Below are 8,303 nucleotides of genomic sequence, written 5' to 3' on the forward strand. Positions count from 1 at the left end.
GCTTGGCACGCATGGCTCTGGCAGGCTTTGCCCTTCTCCCCCATTCTCTCTGCCTTGCTAAAAACCATTCGATTCTATGCCTAATGCTAGGCATCGAGATCTATCCCCTTGTTTGGCTACTTCCTTCCGAGGCTGACTACCAAGCTCCAGCTATCAAAGAACTGAAATTCAGCAATCAAAACCTCTTCACCTAATCAACAATGTCCAGTTAAAGTCAAACACCTCTTCCTAAAACAGGGTTTCCCCTGGACTTCTATAAACCACTATTATCTCATGGGCCACATCTGCCTCCTCTCTGTCCAGAGGCAGCTCTTGTGCCCCTCCAGGACAGGAAACCCTATCCTTTGTTCATTTCCCTTTCTCTTCTTCTTCTAAATCCTGTTTTTGTCTTTTATTCTCTGACCTTCGTCCCTCTGGAGCAAATAAATCTCCTTGGCGTTGAGAGCTTGGGTCTTGGGGGTCCTGAGCATATAAGCATCCCTTCAGCTTCCTTGTCTATAACTGAACCAGGCATCCTGCAGTGGACCCACTGAGAAGGTTGCCTCACAAGACAATGGACAGTAAGCTAAATGGTTGAGACTCCCCTTTCAAAAGCCAGAGTGCAGAGTCAGAATGACACTTGGTCGTCAGGAAGGAGTGGAAGTTGAGGCTCACACAGGAATCATGGCATAGAGACGTAAAGTCACGTATGTCATACGATCTCAAAATCTAAGGGAGAACAACCTGTGAGAAGAGAAGTCCCAAGTAGCCAGCTACACAGAGCAATGGAGGACAAGACCAGTGGCCAGCTACTACTGAGTCACAGTAGACACCTTCTCCATAGAACGGCTTCGTTCCCAAACAGCTTTTATGAAATGCCTGTTTTATGACTGCACCTCTGTCCTTGTTTGTCCAGCTAGAATGATTATGAACCATTCTTGCTCAGTGTATTTGGATGACGATCCTTTTTACACACAAAGCTCTAATACATCACCTAGACCCCTCCCCCCACATCAGTAACCAAGCCTCAGGAACTTCCCAGGGCATCTCTGATCTGCCCTTCTCTCCCCTTTGCTACTGGGAGATTTAGGTTCTTGTTCTTTCTCATCAGGACTGTTCTATGAATATTCCGGTTTGCTATGGTTTATATATAAAGCACAGCGTACAACAGGTCATGTGGTGAAGCCTTGTCTCCATTCAGATGTCTCCAGGGCATGATGCAAGTTCCTGGACAGTGGAAGAAAAGGCCTCCCTGTCATAAGGTGGCAAAGAACTTGGCTGAATTTTGCTCACATTCTGGTGTTTGGTGGAAGTTAAAAATTACAAAGGAAGCAGCTGGGCATTTAGCTGAGCAGATGGCTAAGTGTAGGGTTGGAGTAGAACTTAGTTCCTTCTCAGTACCTACAGTAAAATGCAGGGGCAAGCAAATGACCTGAGCATGGAATTGTTAAGCAAAAAGAATCAGAAGATGGAATGTAGAATAATTCTCAGCCTGTCCACACTACACACACACACACACACACACACACACACAAATGGGAAATACTGAGAAGAGAAGAGAACATAGGGTATTCAGACTAGCCATTTCCTGGAAAGACTGGTGTAAATGTGAAACATTTGCACCTCAACTGAAGTCAGGGAGAGAGGTGGGGTTATAGCAACAGAACTGCCAGCAGGCACCCAGGGAAACAGCTAAAGTGGATGGAACAAAGGAAGGCTGTGTCTTGTTCTTAAAGGCAAGTGCAGGAGACTCTCTCTCCCCACACTCTAGTCTCTACAGAGCAGGCACCTGCAACATCATGGGGCAGCTCAGCTCTGAGAGCCAGAAGCTATTCCTGGGCTGGGAGAGCTGATCACCCAGCAGAAGCAGGTGGTTCTAGAGCTTTAACCTTTCATAGGATTTGCACTTCAAAGGATCTGTTGGGCTTTGGTGGTACACACCTTTAATCCCAGCACCCAGCACTCAAGAGGCAGAGGCAGGGACATGGATGAGTTTGAGGCCAGCCTGGTTTACAGAGTGAATTCCGGGACAGCTAAGGCTACACAGAGAAACCCTGTCTTGAAAACCAAACCAAACCAAAAACAAAATTCCATAGAATTTGCCTGGCAAGTCTGATTTGCTTAGGACTTATCAGCTTTTTAAAAATATATATATATTTAGGGTTGACCCCTTCAGAATGATAAGTCTATTGCCAGCCCATTCAACCACTGTATTTGAGAAGCACCAGCTTCTTTGATTTCACATGTTCACAGTTAGAGAAGAATTTTGTCTCTCAGAATGAGTTGCATCACAAATATTACCCATATGCCTGATTAAAATGATATTTAGATGAGACATAGGACTATAGAAGTGATACTGAACTCACTGGAATGATATGAAAATGTATTTCTACATAATGAAGGTATGAATTTGGGGATGCAAAGGCAGACTGCTCTAGGCATTTGTGCTGTACCAATTTATTTGTTGAAATCCTACCTTTTGGTGTGATATCATTGAGGACTTTGAGAAGTACTTAGATCATGAGAGCAGAACGTTCAGGAAACAGATCAGTGCCCTTTTAGAAAGGATCTAAGAAGGCTCACCTCCTCTCTGTGCTTTCCACCATGTGAAGACACAGGGAAAGAGAGAGCCCTGGTCAGACCCCAGATCTCATAGCATTCTCCTCTTGGACCTCACAGCCTCTAGAACTGTGGAATAAAAGTGTCCAGCCTATGGTATTTTGTTATAGACACCCAAATACAGCAAGATAGTTTCTACTGAACTCTGCTCAGTATAGAATCTGTAGTGTAGGCACTAGAGCTGTCTTTCCTGGGCCCCTTAATCAACTCATTTTACCAAGTACTGATGACCTCAAACTCCTATCAAAAGGACATTTGCTGAGGTCTAGCCTATCAAATAAGATTTACTATGACCACTTCACCTGCTGGCTCGTACTCAACCTTCAGGAGGCATTCAGGGCAGAGAACTCAGAGAAGTTTAAGGCATAGACTCTGGAGATGAGCTAGGTTCTGCCCTGGCCTTGACTTTAACTGGTTTCCATGAGTAAAGTGTCAGTGTCCCCACACCTTCATCCCCCAAAAAGCAGAACATGGCAGTGTCTGCTCCTTAGACTGTATGGGAAGAGTAGAGAGTAGAAACTCTGCGGACACAAAGTACATGCAGTAACCCTTGCTCTGCAGGAAGACTTCATTCTATTAGAAGCTAATTGATGTCGAGCTTGGCACTGTGTTACCTTTATCATCAGTATTGTCCCACTCCAAGATCTACGCTCTCAGCCTCACACTGTCAACTTAAGATACTGCACAGTACAGCCCTGATTAATTAGTAGCAGGGTGTTTCTTCCTCTGCGTTGTCACTACTCCGACCCTGTAACTGTGGGCTTGTGGGGTAGGTATGTGACTTAGCAGAGTGTTGATGTGTACCTAGCATGTCCAAGATCCCAGCTTTGTTCTCTGACACAACAAAACAAAACAAAGGCAACTGTGGGCTCATGAGTCAGCTCGCCACCAGCCACCAGCTGCTTCCTGTCGGTAGGATGTTGTTTTATTTCCCACCCTACTCTAGGCATAAAACCCTGGTCCAAAGTCATACAAACCGAGTGCCTACAGTTGAATGTTTCAGTGGATGAATTAGTGAAAATTACCACTTGAAGCAGCATCTCAATCTTGCTTCTTCCAAATAAAATATAATTTATAATTTATCTCAAAACATTACATTTACTGTGTGTATATGTATGGGAGAAAGAGAGAGAGAGAGAGAGAGAGAGAGAGAGAGAGAGAGAGAGAGAGAGAGATTACATACTCAGACCATGAGCAAGCCGCAACATGGACATAGACCTCGGCTTCTCCTAGCTTGTGTGGGTCCCAAAGAAGTTTGTCTGCCTTGGTGGCACACACGTCTACCGACTGAGCTACCTAGCTGGCACCTATATAATTTTTTTGTGACAGCATCCTTAATGTGATCCTCCGAGAAAAACATCTTCATGTTTTAACCTATACTATTAATACTTCACATTTCTAACAGTTTCTTTCAGGGTCTTCTAGCTTGACAGATGATAACTGAAAGTGCAGTTGAGTTTCCCTAAGTCCACCCAATTCCCCCTCTAGCTGACACTTTACATTGCCACGATGAATGATCCAGTTCTAATACATTTTTATTAACAGAAGTCCATACTCTCTCCACGCTCTTGTTGGCTTTCCTGTTTCCTCATGTAGCCTTTTCTGCCCCAGGCCCCTGTCCCAGCATGCTGTGTTTAGTTAGTAGTTGCAGCTCCTTGGCTCCTCTTGGTTGTGGTGGCTTCTGGGGTTTCTAAGATCTAGAAAAGTCCTAATTTTGAGGGGTCAGGTCAGTCTCCTCCACGACCCTAGCCAGCTGTTATTTCCCTGGAAGGGGCTTTTGGACGCAGCTGGGGAAGGTTAAAGGGGGCACGGAATGGGCTGATGGACGAGCCGGAATGAAAAATGAAATTTGCTGCTCTTGGCCTTCTAATGAGGAGCATGGCCGATGGCATTGGGAGGATGCAGCCTGGGAAATACAGCACTGTCTAAACCATGACACGCCAGGGGCAGGTCATCTGGTTGGGCAGATTTGGCGGCTTCTCTCAATAGTCTTGTTAGGCCTGAGCAAGCTGTGGGCAGTGACCTCTCTTCCTGCCACTCACTGACTTTGCTTTCCTCTAGAACCAAATGCTTGCAATCCATTGTCCATCTCATAGGCGTCCATCTAGGCTATCAAAGCTCACTCCCCATCATGCTCTCTGGCCACATCCCATCAGAGGACAGTCCACTGACAGCACAGACACACTTCCATTTCCCCTTTCTCTCTCCTCTCCTCTCCTCTCCTCTCCTCTCCTCTCCCCTCCCCTCCCCTCCCCTCCCCTCTCCCTTCCCCTCCCTTCTCCACCTCCTCTCCTCTCCTCTCCTCTCTTTTCCTCTTCCCCCTGCCCCCAGTTCCCTTTCTTGAGCAGGAGAGGGTGGGGAGGAGGGGCGGGAGTTGTAACTGTTACCTCTGATCTCTTTCTTTCATCTCTTAAGCTAAATTCCAAAGGGGTAATTGTATTAGTCATCCCCAAATCCAGCCCTCTCAGAGAGAGCAGTCTGTGAGCTCTCCCTCCCTCTTTCTTTCAGGGGGTTAGGGGGTTGCTGTTTTTTTTTTTTTAAAGCCCCACTTCTAGATTCCCAATCTGCAGTTTCTGGTAGCTTCCCAGAGAGCAGCCATCCTAATGCACCCCAAGCTGCACAGACTTGGGCACTGTGTAACCTTTCTCTTCCCCAGCCCCCACCTTCTTCCTTGCAGTCAATTAAAGACCGACAGCAAGCTGCAGGAGCAAGGGGAATGTGGTGGGAGGGAGGCCCCACTGAGAATGGGGCCCAGGGCCCTGGGCTAGGCAGGATGGAATGTGCCCTGGGATTTAGGAAAGCTGTGGCTGGATTTGAGACTCTGACAGCCAAAATGCGCCGCGGCTGGACTGGTGATTAAAACTAACAGGAACACTTGCCATTTTCTCTATGAACTTTGTCCTTTCTCCAGAGTAGTTTTGACTGTGGACAAGGCCCCAGGACATTTTTCTCTGACCACTCACTATGTCATCTAACAGGGCTCCCACACCTAAGCAAGTATTGGGATGTTTGAAGAAGTTTCCATCTGCCTATGAGGAATTTCTCTCCTTTTGCAAGGAAACCCACAACCCAATCCAGTGCATGAGCTCCTTCTGATATGGTTTTGCTGGGCGTTTATCAATAGAATCGAGAACTTTCTTGTTATGTGTTCCTTTGCTATTTGAAAATACGAGAGGGGATGGGTAAAATTTTGAAAAGAAAAAATAAAAGACAACCACCCCTTTGTCATTCGTCAGTCTTTCTATTTTCTGGGCTGGTGGGATGGCTCGGTGGTTAGGGGTGAGGGTGCTTGTAGCCTAGCCTGATAACCAACAAACAAGCTGGGCTTAGCCAGTGGTCTGTCATAGTAAAAGCAGAAAAAGAAGAGTTATTGAATGTATCCACATCAGGAAGAAGAACAAACAAAGGAGTCCAGGAAGCTTCACGGCCATCCCTCTAAGTCCAAGACCTCCCTCTGAGATCCTGACGTGAAGCTTAGGAGGGCAGATGGGGCCGGAGTACGCCTGGTCACCTGGTCAAGGTGTGGTCCTACCCATCACGCCCACTATTGTCTCAGCTCGCCAGTCTCCCGTGCAGGGTGGTCCAGGAAGATGACTGAGATCTCTGTCTAGCAGACAAGCCTGCCCTGTGCTGCTGCTTCTGCAGGTCGTCATCTTTTCCCCTCTCCCAGCACGGGGTTCCCGGAGCCCTGTCAAGTCTCTGCAGCCCGATGGTCTGATACCTAAGGGATGGGGCAAACATGTCTCCTATCCCCATTCCTGCCCGTGCCATTAGAACCCATTCATTCATTCATTCATTCATTCATTCATTCATTATTCATTCACTCAAAACTTACTCTGTGCCAGGTATTGTGTGAGATGCTTGGATATGGCAGAGACAGTCCCAGGGCAGTTATGTGGATATTCCTTTGAGGGGAGGCAAACAAACAAACAAACCAGTAAGTGTGAGAGTGCAGGGTTCTAACAATTGCCGTAAAGAAAAACAGAACGGGTTAAACAGTTAGAGGACAAGAGAAGGCTTTTACACAGGTAGACAACCTGTTGTGAGGTGACATTGGAGGGGAACTGAGGAGGTGAAGTCCCTGAGGAGTGACAGTTGCTAGTGGAGGCGATGCGGGCAAAGGCCCTGTGCCCTGATCCTCAGAACTCCAGAAAAGCAGGATTATTATTATTATTAATATTATTATTATATTAACTCATCTACTACTTTGAGAAGTCGGTTCTCTCCTTCCACTGTGTGGGTCCCCAGGGAATCAAACTCAGGTCTTCAGGCTTTGTGGCAGTCACCTTTGCACACTGAACCATCTTACTGGCCCTCTTACCCCATTTTAAAAACAAGATGAAAAAACAAAAGCCCCAAACTTGCTGCATGTCTACTTCCTCATGTTCTTCCCTTCCCATCTCAGCTATAACCTTTTTCTTCACTCAGCGCCCTGCCCCCCCCCCCCCTTTATTTTAATCGACCAGTCTTTCTAGGCACAATCGAGGAGTGAGCCTGTTGTCCAGAAAATGCTAAATTGAAACAAAACAAAACAAACCATAAAGTTAAAGGCGTGAAAGGAGAAATCCGAGCAGTGCCCAGTCTGAGGAGACCCTGGGTGTGCTCTGGACCACCTGTGGAGCAAACCTTTTCTTCAAGTCCTGGGTCTCAGGGCCTTTCAGGGTCTGCTGCCAGCTCGGGAAGATGCCGCGGCTGTGGGAGGCAGAAGGGCCTCTGTCGGCAGCAAACTAAAGACTCACCAGGAAAGCCAGAACATGAACTAGCTCACGAATTCAAATCAGAGTGCTTCGCTCTGCCACTTCGGTGACAGGGGAAACAGAAGGCGATTAGATTAACCGCGGCGGTCAGGAAGCACGCTACACTTTATACAGTGAGGTACAAGTGTTTCTGGGCACGAGTACTGCTTCTAGGCTTTTCTTTAACCTTTCCTGTCCTTATAGGAAAAACTCCTTTTGGTGTGTTTGGGGGAGCGGGGGACACTTGAGGTACAGCTAAGTCGTAGTGCTTGGCGTGAACAGAACCCTGGGTACGATCTCCACAGAAGAATAAAACAAGGAAGCAAACAAACGTTTTCCACTCAAAAGTGCAAAGATCAGCATGGCTACAGGCATTAAAAGCTTCAGTGTCTTTAAAGGCACAGTTAGGAAATGCCTGGGAATGAAGGGAGGCAGTGCGTCAGTCACCTCCATGCCCTTGTCGCCCCTCCCCCCAGCTCCCCACTGATCTAGTGTTTACCCTATCACACCCGTAGAGGGAGTTAATTCTTGTTTGCATCTCTCTGTAATGTCCTCTGGGGAGCACTTCCTGGCCCCATTTCTACTTAAAGTCTTGCTTGAGTGTAAGGTGTCAGTCAGCCACCCCATCGGCCTCTCCCGCCAGCCTGCAGGCACTCAAACCAGCCTTTGGTCCCATCTCTCTTGGCATGGGCTAGTCCATCTTGCAGTCCCTGGGTTGTAAATGAGTGGGTGAACAGGGGCTGACTGCGAAGGAGGGTTTGCACCCCTGTCTGGTGGTCACATGCACACTTTTGGTGTCTTTTTATGAAGCATCTCTCCACCGAGATTCCTCTATGTCTGTTACCTCCTGGTCTATCGCGATCTTCTGTCTTTGCACGGTCTTTGATTTGGAGGAGGAGGAGGAGGAGGAGGAGGAGGAGGAGGAGGAGGAGGAGGAGGAGGAGGAGGAGGAGGCTGGCTTTCGCTCCT

The 8,303-nt window shown here is 47.4% G+C and overlaps 1 long non-coding RNA gene across 1 annotated transcript; it reads right to left on the reverse strand.

The window, feature by feature from the left end:
• Positions 1-5,842: 5,842 nt before the first annotated feature.
• On the reverse strand, positions 5,843-7,297 carry LOC127697688 (uncharacterized). Its single transcript, XR_007980514.1, has 3 exons — positions 7,136-7,297; positions 6,434-6,503; positions 5,843-6,319 (listed from the first exon to the last, which is right to left on the reverse strand). It is a non-coding gene; the product is annotated as an uncharacterized LOC127697688 (long non-coding RNA).
• Between the last annotated feature and the right edge of the window lie 1,006 nt (positions 7,298-8,303).

Source organism: Apodemus sylvaticus, chromosome 12 (genome assembly GCF_947179515.1).
Source record: "Apodemus sylvaticus chromosome 12, mApoSyl1.1, whole genome shotgun sequence".
NCBI classification, from domain to species: Eukaryota; Metazoa; Chordata; class Mammalia; order Rodentia; family Muridae; genus Apodemus; species Apodemus sylvaticus.